Source organism: Melanaphis sacchari, unplaced genomic scaffold, assembly GCF_002803265.2.
Source record: "Melanaphis sacchari strain LSU unplaced genomic scaffold, SCAv2.0 Contig428_pilon_pilon, whole genome shotgun sequence".
NCBI classification, from domain to species: domain Eukaryota; kingdom Metazoa; phylum Arthropoda; class Insecta; order Hemiptera; family Aphididae; genus Melanaphis; species Melanaphis sacchari.
Window position 1 is genome coordinate 10,604 of NW_020271274.1, and position 5,492 is coordinate 16,095.

Below are 5,492 nucleotides of genomic sequence, written 5' to 3' on the forward strand. Positions count from 1 at the left end.
CCCAAATTATTATTAATTTTTTATTGCCATATTTGTATAACAGTTACGCTATTTTTATTTATTTATTATTAATATTATTATTATTTTTTTTTTTTTTTTTTGTAGTAGGAATAAGTACGTATTTATTATAGTTAGTTATTAAATTAGTAACCAATTTATGCCTAATTAATATTCAATACATCCAATGTTTTATTGTTAACTATTCTAAACTGCAGTTAAGATAAATAGATTCTATCTACATGATAAAATAAATTAGAGATAGATAACCAAAAAGTAATATTATCTGATAATTTTTGATTAAATAATTTAATAATAATTCTATATTTATAGTTTAATATAATTAATAGTTGCAATACTAATTTTTTTTCCCCTGGAAATACTCGGATGCATCTCATACAGACCGATAAGTCTTGATTATACAAAAAAAAAAAAAAAAAACGTTAAAAACCAAATAGTTCTACTTTAAAACTATTTAATTTCTAACTGATATTTTTTATTTTATTTAAAATATGATATTACAGTTTTGCGTTAAAGTAGCTCTACTATTTAATTATTAAATAATTTTAAATTCTGATAATTCACCTCAATATTTATCATTAATAATTTATAGCAACAATGAGGAGTAAGTAAATATTATAAGTAACTATTTTATTTTATTTTTTGTCAAATTTCAAAATGTTCATGAAATAAATATCTCTTCTAAAATTATGAAAATGATCTCTTTATCTTGAGTTACTGTTTCAATGTAGGTGGAAACTAAAGACCTTAATGCTTAAAACATTATGTAGGGATATCATTTGATACCCAACTACTTCGAGGAGTAAAAAATATAATTATCCACCTGAATCATCCCACCACAAATGTCAACTTACTAGATTTCCTCCAGAAATAAACTTCCTGATGGAACTGAAATATTTCTTTCGTAAACCTCTAATAATTATATTCATCACTTAATAAAAAATCTGCTTAAGCTATGCTTGGATCACTCTTTAGTAAATATTTCAATGACGAATTATTTGAGCTGGAATTTTGATACAAAGGTATCTTTTTTTCTAATGTCTGAAACGTTGGTTTGAAGAAAAAAATGTGCTTTGAGTGATTCTTTTTTTTACATCTTTCTGTATCTTTTGACTAAATCAATCTTAAATGTATTTTTAAATTTTTAAGTCATTTTAGTATTTTTTGAGATTTCTTAGGGCATTAAAATCTCATCTCTACTTATCGTGTAAATAACTTTTCCACTTTTACAAACAGGAAAATGAATTAGGTAAAGTTTAGATATTCTTTAAACAATAATACTAATTTTAATATAAATCTATAATCATCAGATGATAATTAAATTTATGACATCTTATTCTAAACACTGATCTAACCTTGGAAAATTATTAAATTTCATATACTTCTTTTCCATCAAAAAATCCCCTCGATATGATCTTATAACATCAGAAAAAATCCGACAATTACCAAGTAAAGAGATTGTTTTCTTAATACACGTATTACATAGTTAATTATTGTTGTAGTATTTTCTAATGCAATAGAATTTTTCAAAAATCATCTTAATACCAAAACCAAATAAATCACCTAATGATTTAACCTGATATAAACCCATAAGCTTGACGGAGCACTTTTTTTTTCAAAAATCTGCAAACATCTTATTTTAAAGCGTATTACCCTAATCACAAAAGAAGAGAACATAATATCTGTCAACCAATTTGGATTCCAGTAATGTCCCTCAATAATCCCACTAGGTACATCGCCTAGAAAAAAAACAATATTGCTCAACAGATATCGCTTAGGCGTTTTACCAAGCGTTAATCTCAAACTTCGCCATCGTACTACCTAATTTTTAAATCTTATTTGTATCACCGGAAATAAAGTGGAAACTAATATTTCTCAAATCTGAAAAATATAAACGTAGACAGACTCAAGGTGTTTTCTCTTTTAAACTCCTTTTTAACATATTCATGTAGGATTCTCAAATTGACCAGATTTCAAATAAAATTAAAACAAAATACTTTACCCTAGTAATTGATAAACGTCTTATATGTTATCCTCATTTACATGTAAAAAGGATAACAATTAAGGTTTACAGCTTCTTCACCATTTATTAAATTCATTGAAAAACATTAATACCAAAAGCAAACTAAAATGTTAAAAATTTTACATAAGCCGATTTATACTACAAAGTTCTGCAAAAATAACTAATACCAACAAAATTCAAGTAATTCAATTTTAGTGAATTTTAAACTATTCTTGCTGCAGCTCTATAAGTTTCCAACAATACACTTAATAAAAACTAAGGTATCCTTAAAATTAACAAAGCATCCAAACTTCATTATGCAAGTGCTGTAAGCGTCTTGTTGCGTGCCAATATCAGATCCAGACTCAGGGTGTTATTTAAATGAAATTTACAACTCTTAAGAACAATAATGTGTTTATTACGTATAAACGAAATACATGTAACTGATACAAAAAGTTGCTGAGTGTCGTGAAGTTGCTCAGGTCTTCGTAGCTCTGGTACATCTGCCCCTGTTGGTCTCTGGACTCCCTTATATACAAGGAAATCTCTTGTTGTTGTAATCGTCAACCTTCCAATTTAGATTAGTTCTTGGATTTGTTTTCACATTTGAAACAACAATCTCCAGGATGTTATCGTTCTTACTGGCAATTCTTGGAAATGCGAAACGACCTCGCCTAACAACTACTATTTTGATTTATTACAATGTTTTTACAAAATATGAATCGAATATTTAGATCACATATATATCTATATTATTATCGCTAGCATCTATAGCAATATTACACATTATATTATATATTAGCATATATCGTAGCTCATAAATATTATATTATATATATTTATATTATTAGTATATCTCGTAACCCATTACAGTCTTCACGAACACACCAATCATATCTTATTGTAAATCTAGTTTCTGATAAACTCCCTGAAAACTCATCCCGTCATCGAAAAAGAAATTGGTACCACTTAGTATGATTTTAATTAATATAATAATTTATATTTTTATAACCCGTCAGTTGGTATTTCGTCGATGGACATTATATCCACATATTATGTTATTTTCCGCCAATTCAATGTAACCTTTATAATATCATATATGTCTACAGATTAAATATTTTTATAAAAATAATACTTTTATAAATTAACTGTCTATTACTTTTTTATAGCTTGTTTAAGATGTACGTAATTATAATTTTAATAAATAACTTTATAGATAACGGTATTTTAGATTAATTTTATTTTTATTCATAATAATAGACCTTTTTATTAATATTGATATGATCGCTTATTATTTAGTAAGACAATTACAAATATTTTACAATAATTATTAATTACTTTTTTAAATTACTATGAAACAGTGAACAGAAGTATGTAATTAGTTTTATTTTGTAAGAGTAAATGGTATCAGAAGTTGTACGATATTTTGGTCTTAATTTTAACACGTTATTACATTGTGTGAAGTTGAAGTGAGAAATGTATAGATTTCCCAATGATAATATTTTTTAATTATTGACCATAAATTAGTAAATTATACATTTTATATCTATCACAATCATAATGATATTTAATATCGTTAAATAAAATACAAAATATAAAATATCTGTTAAACTGATGGACTTCCATGCATAATAATTATTAATTAAACTCGAGTTTGTAGTAATATACTAAACTTATGGTTGGACATTGTATAAAAATCTGTCAGTTTACATACATCACTAATATAAAAAACCTTATAAAATATTAGTATTTTTATTGCTTGGATGCTTCCATAAGAGTGTGAATCATCGTTTTTCTTTCCATCAATTTTGTCAAATAGCTTAGAGATGATGGAATGCCGGATCCATGTAATATAAATGGTTTAAAGTTATAAGTTATATTTAGTATAATAGTAATGTTAGTAGTGTTCATCGATTGCATATCGTTTAATAACTCGTATTTTTACATGTTAGAAGTTTTTTGTAAGTAACTAATAAGTTAACAAAGAAGAATTAATCTTATGTCCTTTTTAAAGTATTTAACTGATTAAAAATAATTTTCATTTTCATTGTAAACATAAACATTTTTAGAAAAGTGAAGGTCTTCTTTTTTAGAATCAAACTAAAACTGTTAGGCTTGATTTTTGAATTTTTTTTAAAAATGGCAACCCTATAAATTCTATAGTATAGAAAAGCGTTTCTTAAACTGTGTTCCACGGAGATCACTTCAGGGTTCCGTGGAACTTAAGAAATTTTTTCAAAATTTTCAAAAAAACTACTTTAAAATATCTAACTAAAGATTATTATTGACTAATAAGAAATAAAAAAGGATTGTACAACTTTCATCAATAAAGCCCATTATCAAGAATATTTGTATTTATAAAAAGCAATTTCACATGTTTCATTAAAATTAAAATGTAGCTTAAAGTAATTTAAAGACCCATTAAAATTATTTTTATTTTAACATTATTATTGAATTAAAAGCCTTCAACACATTGTTTTATTACATGAGTAATTATAATTTGTATCGCAAATAATTCTAAAAATTGCTAAAAAAAATAAAAAAAATAAAGAGTCCACGGATAAAAAATTTAAGAAACGCTGGATCAGCCATTTTGGGGTATCCTTACCACACAACTCTGCTTAATTTTTAGATTTATTATACGAATTTTTGCTCAATATAAATTAAACACACCACTTAAATCTCTATACCGTGCCTTAAAACGGTACAAAATATAGGTATTTTGAAATATACATTCAATTTACATTTTTATGAATATATACTTTTATTAAAATTAGATTGCCAACAACACGAGATCTTCAGTTCTCATTTCTTTTAAATTATTATCGTTAACTAATAGAACTGTCTCTGTCAATTATTCTTTAAGAATGTAATCTCATGCAAAACAGACTTTTCAAATGATTATGTTAAGTTAGGACACTTACTTTGCTTTATTCAGAATCTACAATTTAATTAACAATAGCGTCTCGTAAAGATAAACTCCTATCGGAAAATCTTTATAAAAACAAACATATAGATATGTTTTTTTGTATAAAGACAATATTAAATTATTGCTATTCTTATAATAATATTATGAGATATTTTTATAATGTATAACAATATTTACTGATTATTATGATAATTTTTTTATTTATAGATAATTTATGTAAGTGTATTTTGTATTTAATTTAATATATGAAACTTAATAATTCAATTTTTGTGTTCTGTGTTTAATAACTTTTATAATTATCAATATTATCATCATACTTTCAAATGAGTTACTTCAATAAGGAATTGAAACACGTGGTATGACTATTATTATCATTGACTTGTAAGACATATTCTTCAAAAACTGGTTGACTCTATCCAAGTAACAATTAAAGTCGTAGATGGTTTAATTAGTTATTAGGGATGCAAACATATTTCATGTTTGGACCTAATCGTTGAGTAATTTAGACACGATATGGTTGAGTTCATAAAAGTAGAAAAAAAA

At 24.9% G+C, this 5,492-nt stretch overlaps 1 long non-coding RNA gene across 1 annotated transcript; it reads left to right on the forward strand.

The window, feature by feature from the left end:
- The first annotated feature begins 599 nt into the window (after nucleotides 1-599).
- Nucleotides 600-3,561, forward strand: LOC112597499. The gene is made up of 3 exons (XR_003114839.1): nucleotides 600-622; nucleotides 3,190-3,201; nucleotides 3,382-3,561. It is a non-coding gene; the product is annotated as an uncharacterized LOC112597499 (long non-coding RNA).
- The last annotated feature ends 1,931 nt before the right edge of the window (nucleotides 3,562-5,492 follow it).